Raw genomic sequence first — 9,745 nt, 5'->3', positions numbered from 1 at the left:
GGGAAGTGTTCATTTCCTTTTTAAAGGGTGCTACTTGAAATTCTCTAACAGAAAAGCTAAGGATTTTCACAATAAAACCCAGTCTTCCTATTTGTCGATGATGACAACTAAGTCCTTTTTTAATGTTTTTAACAAGCCAAACAAAGCATGTCTTTCAGAGTGCTTACAACTGCAGGCGAGGGTTATCATTCTGAACATCCATCTTTGTGCTGAGTTGAACTACAGGATTGCTTTCAAAGAGATGCAAAGGTATGAAGAATTAATGGTCTCTAGTGCTTTTCTCTTCCTACCTCCCTGCTATTTCTTACCTGCTTCTCAATATCTGTGGTAAATGGAAAAGCAAAGTAAGGGAGTTTGTTAAAGAGTCACCCTGTTTTTACCAAAATTTTAAGTGAATATACTTTGGGTTGCTGGCAAAGGGTGGCTTTGGAATTCTCATGTGAAGGAAAATGCACGGTCTTTATAGCTGTGATTTCCTTTCCCATTCAGAGAGGTGTTTTACCTACTCCTGGATTCTCATCCCCGCATAGGATTTTCTGTTACCATCACCCTCGTTACCTAATCAAGGCCACCTTCCCCTCTTTCCTAGCCTCCCTTGTCCCCAGCAACCGGAGAGGTCTTCTTCAAATATGCATCAGTCACAGTTCCTGATTGCAAGCAAGACAGTAACCTAAGAAAAATTGTTTAGAGGGATGTTGGGGAGTTCACTAGACCAACAGCAAAAGCTAGGGAGCCACGGGGGAGAAATGAAGGGGAATCATGGGAAAACACGCCACAGGACCCTTGCCAAGGCCATGCCCTGAAGCAGCCATTTGACTAAGACCATACTGTTGGAAGTAATTCCTTCCCACCTCTCCAGATCCAACGTCCTGAGGAGGTGCATGTAACTGGCCACGCCAGGATCCTGTGCCCCACACTGCTAGCTGACAATGGATGGAAAGGGGAAGGACTCTGCTGGGGAAGGTGGCAGGGGGAGAGCACCAATCCCAGGATCCACACGAGGGAGAATCCTGCCCCCACCTGCACCGCCAAGTACAGGAAGTAGATGGGATGCCTTGCAGACAAAACATGACAAATAAATATTAAACCACTTTGCTACATAAAATCTCTTTGTGAATTCCCATGTCTTTAAGAATAAAATCCATACTCCGAACCTGAGCACTTCAAGAAGTGGTCCCTCTTCCTACCTCTGCAACCTCTCCTCTCACTCCCTTGAAAGGTACTTCTCAGCCATAGTGGCCTCTTTAGGTTCTTGAAAGAGCACCAGGTCTCTATCTTTGGACCTTTATGCACGCCTTTCCCTCTGCGTAAAATTCTCTTACCACTCCTGCCCACCACTCCCATGCCTGGGTCCACATCATTTAGGGCTTTAGCTACTTTTGGAGTTCTTATCAGAGCATACTATCATAAAAAGCTCACGTTTTGCCACAGGGCTCTCTACCAGATTCATATATCTACTTCATATTTCTTATGACAGCCTGGAGATATACTGGTGTGTATTGACTTGGTGCCTGTCAACTTGGTGTGTGTTGGTTTGTATGCTGTCCCTATTCCTCAGTAGTCCACATGCGATGACAGTGGACCTTTCCAGTATGTTTCTTCTCTAGCACCGAGTATAGTATCGGGCACAGAAAAAAGATGCTCAATAGCTATTTGTCAGACACGTGAAAGAATGCAGCCTTAGAAGACTCACTGAGGGAAAAGTATGGCATCATGTAGACCAAGAGTTTCAAGTGGTGTTTTGCAGAGCTGCTCCCTAGATTGCACTGAAAAGGGAAGAAAACAGGCAAAGCTTCCGGGACCCTATCCTCGCTTCAAACAGAACATCTTCTCTTATATGTCTTCTACAATTTAGCCTCCTAAGCAAGATTTAACTTAAAGGATTTGCATCTAAATGAAGCTTGACAATGAAGACCTAATTGGGAGAAAGGAAAATTATTAAAACAGGTTAGTACTTTGATAAATTCCGATAAATATTCTAGGTGGTGATGAGTAAGACTGATAGATCATGATTATTCAAATTGACCTACATCTTTTACAAATCTCTTCCAAAGAAGCATTATTCTGGGAAAATCCCTGCTTGTGTTCACCTATGTTTAAATCTGTTCATAATGTTTCCATATATGTTAGTCTTTAACTCTGATATGGTTTATGTGACTGCCTGATGAAGTTTGGTGCCTACTAAAGAAAAGTAAAAGCTAAAAAATATATTGGTGTTTTCCAGCTAGGGGGCAGGTTCCTTGTGAGCAGAAACTAAGTTCATTTTGTTCACTCTACCATCTCCTGTCTTTAGAACAGTGAGTGCCCACACAGAATATGGTTCACAAATATTTGATGACCAAGAGCTTAGAAAGGGGTAAAGAGGTGACCAGGTTGGAAGGTGATAGTGGTGGTCTGGCACAAAACCTCAGAGACCAGGAATCCCTGGGTGGCACAGCGGTTTAGCGCCTGCCTTTGGCCCAGGGCGCGATCCTGGAGACCCGGGATCGAATCCCACGTCAGGCTCCCGGTGCATGGAGCCTGCTTCTCCCTCTGCCTGTGTCTCTGCCTCTCTCTCTCTCTCTGTGTGACTATCATAAATAAATAAAAATTAAAAAAAAAAAAACCTCAGAGACCAAGTAAGGTAAGGATGAACATCAAAACAGGGAGGGTGTGTTGATGGATGATTAATTATACTGATGGGGAGTATTAATCCTGTGAATAGATGCATTAAGAATAATAGCAGCTAGGTTTTTTTTTCACTATTGGAGAAAAAGGTTACATATATGGAAAAGGAAAAATGTAGTTGAATAATACACACACACAGGCACACACACACATACATACATGCCCAGATTTTATTTTTAAATATCATTTTCTACCAAAAGGAACCCAAGTTTCTTGGAGTAAAGCCTGATTCAAGGCTGGGACAGAAGCAGAGCTAGATGAGCCTAGACCACCTTGTGCCAGAAGTAAGAATGGTAACAGATGGTAACTACACTTATCACGGTGAGCACTGCATAAATAGAATTGTTGAATCACTCACTAGGTTGTACACCTGAAATTAATGTAACATTGTAGGGCGACTTTACTTCAATAAAGCAAAATAAACTTAAAAAAAAAATAAAAACAATTTAAAAATGCTCTCAGAGAAGAGCAAACATGTTAAAAAAAAAAAAAAAAAAAGAAAAGAAAAGAAGAAGCCAAAGTCAGCTTGAATAGATTCCCAGTGGTCAAATCTGGTACAATCTCATCATCAAAATGAACAACTATAATCATAAATTATACCCATTTAGTAAAATATGAATCCATGAGATTGCACTGATATGAACAAATGGGAAAATAAAAATCTTCTTGCAAGAAGTCAACTAATAAAAGTCGAGGGAAGGGGCACCTGGGTGGTTCAGTGGGTTAAGCATCTGCCTTCACCTCGGGTCATGATCCCAGGGTCCTGGGAACCAACCAGCATCAGGCTCCCTGCTCAGCCGGGAACCTGCTTCTCCTTCTCCCTCTGCAGCTCCCTCTGCTTGTTCTCTCTCTCTCTCATCAAATAAGTAAATAAAACATTTAAAAAATAATAAGAAGAAATAAAAGTAGAGGGACGCCTCGGTGGCTCAGCGGTTGGGTGTCTGCCTTTGGCTTGGGGTGTGATCCAGGGTCCGGGGATCAGGTCCTGTGTCGGGCTCCCTGTGGGGAGCCTGCTTCTCTCTGCCTGTGTCTCTACCCCACCCCCCTCTCATGAATAAATAAATAAATCTAAAAAAAATAAATAAAAGTAGAGAGAATAACAGAACTGGGCAATCACCATTTGGCAACTATCATAGCAATAATTTAGCCAAGGGATATCAATGAATACAGAAATAATCAGTAAAAGTTTGTTTAGGAATTGGATACTTATGAAGCTGCAAGTTACCTCCCAACAAGATGCACATGATGCGCAAAGGGAAAAGAATAACTTTCCATTGGGAAAAGTCCAGAAGTGATCAAAGTGAACATTAAGAGTAATGGGAGAAATCACGTGCCACTTGATGGGGGGTAGTGACAACCACAGCTGCCACAGACTAGACATGTCATCATATTGAGACATTCTTGCCCCAAATACACAACCTCAATCAAATTATGAGGAAATATCAGCAACCCAAATTGAAAGACATTCTTAAAAAATGACTCATCTGTAAAGTTCCGAATTATCAAATCAATGTCACGAAAGTCAAGGAAAAACTGCGGATATATTCCTAATTGGAGATTAAAGAGACAAGGCAACTCAATGCAAGATGTGATCCTGGATTTGGCTTCTTTTGCTATAAATGACATTATTAGAATAACTGAAGAATTCTGAATGGGGTGCATGGATTATATGGTAGCAATATGTCAATGTTAATGACCTGAATTTGATGGTTATACTGCGGTTAGATAGAACAATGCCCTCATTTGTAGGAACACACACTAAAATATTAGCTGGTGATACGGCATCACATCAGCAACTTACTCTCAAATGATTTAGAAGAAAAAAAGTTCTTTGAACAAGGCTTTTCTGTAAGTTTGAAATTATTTTTCAATAAAAAGTAAATATATTGATACTGCCCTATATTCTACAGACAGTATAACCAGTATACTTATTAATAAAAACCAAGACAAATTAAAACAATGTAGTATTGTTTCAATGTGAGGAACCGGAGGCTTCTTAATTGACCAGCTACTTCTCCTTTTGCCTTAAAAAAAATCAGCCTCTCATTTTGCAAACGTTTAAGGACCATGCCTTATGTGCCACCCACTGTTCCAAAGATGCACAAAATGAACCAGGTTCCTGTTTGCACGGAGCCTTGCCTTTTTGAATATTTGAAGTTGAATATTGAACACATTTCTATCAAGGAGAGTGGAGAAAGAGGTAGACAGGCAGAGAACGTGTGTACAATCTGTCACCTCCTACGGCGCTACCTTCTATAATTAGTGATGAGGGTTTTTTTTTTCCTTAAGCAATAAAAGCAATTTTCAAAGTGGCATATTCATACATCTCCATATATTCATGATGTATAGATGACAGGAAGGTAGGTAGGTATGCACTTTGGGGGGAGGGAGGGGGAGGCCGGATGGAGAGAAAGGGAGAGAGAGGAAAGGAGGTGGAAGGGACAAAAAGAATACTGTTTTATCATCCCACTGCTGGACTTGACATCATAATCAAGAGAAGGGAAAGCATCGGAAGCAAACTGGCATCTCAGATGTAACCTCATATGGGAAGGGAAGGGCAGTGTGGGACAGCACTGGGGCAATGGCAGCTATTTCTATGACCATCAAGTCCTGAGGCCCTTCTTGTCTGACCTCACGATATGCCCTTGAGCGAGGCACATGACAGCAGTCAACTGCACCGTGTTTACCATGCAGCGTAGAGCACGTCAGATGGCACACTGCCTGGGCTGACCTCCAGTGCTCCAGCTGCTTGCTGGCTGTGCCTCCCAGCTGTGGTGGAACCGGGGCGTTCTGGTGGGATATCACGGGTGTTCCTTCTCTCCCAGCCTTCCTGGAGAGAACTCTAAGACATAGATTGCCACCTTTAGGTGCAAAGCAGGCAATGCAAACGCAAGGAAGGAGACCAGAAAAAGCCACAGAGAAATGATTCTGCTTCCCATTAATCTTCAAACATATGATTCATTCACCTTTCGTTGGATCTTTCAACTTCCTGTATTTACTAGAGACATGGGTATCCCAAAATTTAAAGTTTCCTCTTCAACGTACAGGGGCAAAGATAAATAGCATGTGGAGCACAGCATCAGTGTTGGGAGTGAATTGAGGAAGTAGGGGCACTGGGGTCAGCAGGAGAGCACATAATCCATTGAAACACAAAGGGTCCTAATCAAGTACCAGCAATTTCTGCCAGCAGGAAAAAAGTGTCAGATTACCTGATCTTCCAATGTTTTCCTTTCCCTTTTTGTTTTTTGTTTTTGTTTTTTTGTTTTTTTTTTATTATTATTTATTTATGATAGTCACAGAGAGAGAGAGAGAGGCAGAGACACAGGTAGAGGGAGAAGCAGGCTCCATGCACTGGGAGCCCGACGTGGGATTCGATCCCGGGTCTCCAGGATCGCGCCCTGGGCCAAAGGCAGGCGCCAAACCGCTGCGCCACCCAGGGATCCCAGTTTTTTTTTTTTTTTTTTTTTTGTCTTTTTAAACATTAACACTTAATTCACATAGCATAAAATTCACCTGTTTAAAGTATACAAATCAATGCTCTTTAGTGTATTGAGGGATGCAACTCTCACTATAACCTAAATCCGGAACATTCTCAGCATCCCCCAAAAGAAACCCCAATCCCACTGGCAGTCCTGGTCATTCACCTTTCTCTCCCCCAGCTTCTAGCAACCACCAGTCTTATTTCCCCGTCTCTGTTGATTTGCTTATTCTGGACCTTTGATATAAATGGAGTCTTGAAATGTGTGTTTTGCTGTGGCTGACTTCTTTCCCTCAGCATAATGTTTTGGAAGTTCATCTATGTCGTAGCAGCTTACAATATTTTAAGAGCAGCCAGCAACACAGATTTTCATGTGACCTCTGCATTGTTAAAGGATGGTCACTAATGGGATCCCTGGGTGGCGCAGCGGTTTGGCGCCTGCCTTTGGCCCAGGGCGCGATCCCGGAGACCCGGGATCGAATCCCACATCGGGTTCCCGGGGCATGGAGCCTGCTTCTCCCTCTGCCTATGTCTCTGCCTCTCTCTCTCTCTCTCTCTGTGACTATCATAAATAAATAAAAATTTAAAAAAAAAAAAAAAAAAAGGATGGTCACTAATTTGAAAACATAGTATAGTCGAAAGAAAAGATCTGAGACAGTTGATCTGGTTTTATACTTTGTTAAGAGTATAGAAATTACACACAAATTTTAAACAACCATTGAGGTCAGAAGCCATTTGCCTCTGGGTCCCCAGTGAAAGAAGAACCAAGGGCAGGGTGGTAGGAGGAATCTGTCCTGCATGAAGATAATAAGGATACACATTGTTCATAGAGAATTTTTAAGTGATAATAAATGACTAAAAGTTGGTCTGCTTATCATCATGCTAAAAATTTTAAACAATATTACAAATAAAAAAAAAATCTTTCTCCCAAACATATTTTGCTTGTCTTAGTTCTCATCGATTCCTCTGATAACCATTGGGTTTTACTAATACATAGAGAGTTTAGGGGCACCTGAGTGGCTCAATGGGTAAAGCGTCTAGCTTCAGCTCAGGTCATGATCCCAGGGTCCTGGGTTCGAGCCCTGCTTTGGGATCCCTGCTCAGTCTGCTTCTCCCTCTCCCTTTGCTGCTCCCCCTGCCTGTGCTTTCTCTCTGTCAAATAAAAAAAATAAAATCTTAAAAAAAAAAAAAAAAAGATAGCCTCAGATTAGCACACTGTCTTTACTTTTCCTTTAAAAAACACTGCTTTATACATGGCAGTTTATTTGGAGAATTTCCAGTTATAAATTGGCCTCAGACACAGGGGAACTCAGTCACATGCATCTATTTCAAGAATAAACTCTTAAAGGATCGGAACCCTTCGAGCTCGCCTCAGGGTAGGTTGTATCCTCTACCCCTGTGGACCTACCTAGTTTTGCATTTCAACAGAAAATGCAAAACAAACATGGATTGCCCAGGGATTATGATAAAGGAAAAAACAAAACATAGAATACTTCAAGTCTTGTCCTTTTTTGTGACTACTTGGAGTTTTCATGCATATAAATTTTTAAACTTGCTTAATAAACAGAAGCCAAAATGTTATTATTTGTGAATGCAAGACAAATAGATAGGCAGATAGGTCCCTTTAAAAAAGGTAGTGATGGATCCCTGGGTGGCTCAGTGGTTCAGCGCCTGCCTTTGGCCCAGGGTGTGATCCTGGAGTCCCGGGAGCGAGTCCTCCCAGCATGGAGCCTGCTTCTCCCTCTGCTTGTGTCTCTGCCTCTCTCTCTATGTCTACCATGAATAAATAAATAAATAAAATATTTAAAAAAATGTAGTGATGAAATTAAAAACTACTATCACGTTACTGTTTTTCTTTTTCATAGTTATTTTATTTTTTATTATATGTATATTTATTTACTTTTTTACTGGCATGTTTACATATAGAAAACATGATAAAAGAAAATTTAACTTAATTATATTTCTTTTCTGCCACTATTTTGTTTCATTTCATAGTAGCTATTGAAAATGCCTTTGTCATAAAGACAAAAGGGAGTGATACATGTGATCCACCCCAAGTATCAAAGTTACTAGTTATGCCACTAGTTCCAGAGAGTGAGAGGGAGGGAGTACAAAAGGATTTCATGAAGTAAAAGACGGCATGCCAATGAAAAACAAATTCCTTCACTCATCTGAAAAATAACTTTAAGAACTAAGCGTGTATTCGACAGTTTTCCCATTATATACTGGTGCGTAACAAACTCCCCCAAAAGTCGGTAGTGTGCTGTGTTTGTTTTATTGTAGAAACTCCAGCCTGTGTGTGCTGAGAACTGCCCAGGGAAGGGATTAAGACAACAACAACAACAAAACAAAATAAAATAAGATAAAACAACAACCACAAAATCACCGATGTAAGAGGAAGCAGGAACACTTGCTAGACAGAAATCATGGAAGAGCAGGAATGAAACTGACTGCTCCAGTGGTAGGGTATGTTCTTAGCAGGCCACACAGCCACATTGCTCTTAGATCAGGCCGCCTGGAGTCCCTGACCTGGGCCTCACGGTTCAAGGCACAGACGTGCCTCAGGTCCATCCACAGATGCTTCCCCCCCAGGAAGCAGAGCCCCCACTTCCATAGTGCATTACATACAACCAAGATCCTGGATTTCTCTGCTCAAAGCACCAGCATCCACTTCAGGACCTACAAGATCCTCTTCCCAAGTCAGAGTCCCTGAGAATGGGCCACACTTCTGGGGACTGCTCTTTGCTTAGGAGAAGAGAATAAAACTTGAAAAGGAAGTGGTCATGACCTGAGCTGGGACAGCCAAGTATGCCTGTTCCCCAAGCCTTACAAATGCTAGCCACAGGCTTTGCCAGACTGTTTATCTGCAGCAACTGGATGAAAGGCAGAACACAGGATCATGGAAACTGACAGTTGGTAGCTGACCGGTATTGCCAGGCAGAAGCTCTCCTATCACTATTTTATCAAGAAAATAAAAAGCAACAACCATCAGCCAAGTTGGGAGGGGGAAGGTGTGGTTTGCAGGTTGTAGAAGAAAGGAGGTCCAAGGAGAATGGGAAGTGAGTGGACCAAGAAAAGTCGTAGGAGAATCAGCCACACAGCCTGTCCACCTAAAGTTAGTAGTTCTATATTTTAGGTCAGACCAGTTAGTGGACTGTGTTTAGGGCCTGAATAGGTAAAATCTGTACTCAATCTATGGTGTGTTTTCTCTGAAGGGGATGATGAAGGCCAAGAGGGCTGAGGCCATATCTAAAGGAGGTTGTAACAATGGGCTTTGGGACATCAGCTGGGCAAAAAAGGGAGTAAAGATTAAAACTACTGAAGGACTGGGGATCCCTGGGTGGTTCAGTGGTTTGGCATCTGCCTTTGGCCCAGGGCGCGATCCTGGAGTCCCAGGATCGAGTCCCGCATCGGGCTCCCGGCATGGAGCCTGCTTCTCCCTCTGCCTGTGTCTCTACCTCTCTGTCTCTCTATCATTAAATCAATCAATCAATCAATCTTAAAAAAAATACTGAAGGACTATTAACAGTGGGGGTTCAATGGTTTAGAGGTCCTACTGGGGTGAAGTATTGTTGGAATCAGAAAACAGGGAAATGACAT

Source organism: Canis lupus, chromosome 24 (genome assembly GCF_011100685.1).
Source record: "Canis lupus familiaris isolate Mischka breed German Shepherd chromosome 24, alternate assembly UU_Cfam_GSD_1.0, whole genome shotgun sequence".
Classification (NCBI taxonomy): Eukaryota; Metazoa; Chordata; class Mammalia; order Carnivora; family Canidae; genus Canis; species Canis lupus.
The sequence above is the reverse complement of the archived record's forward strand: the minus strand, read 5'-3'. Positions refer to the sequence as shown.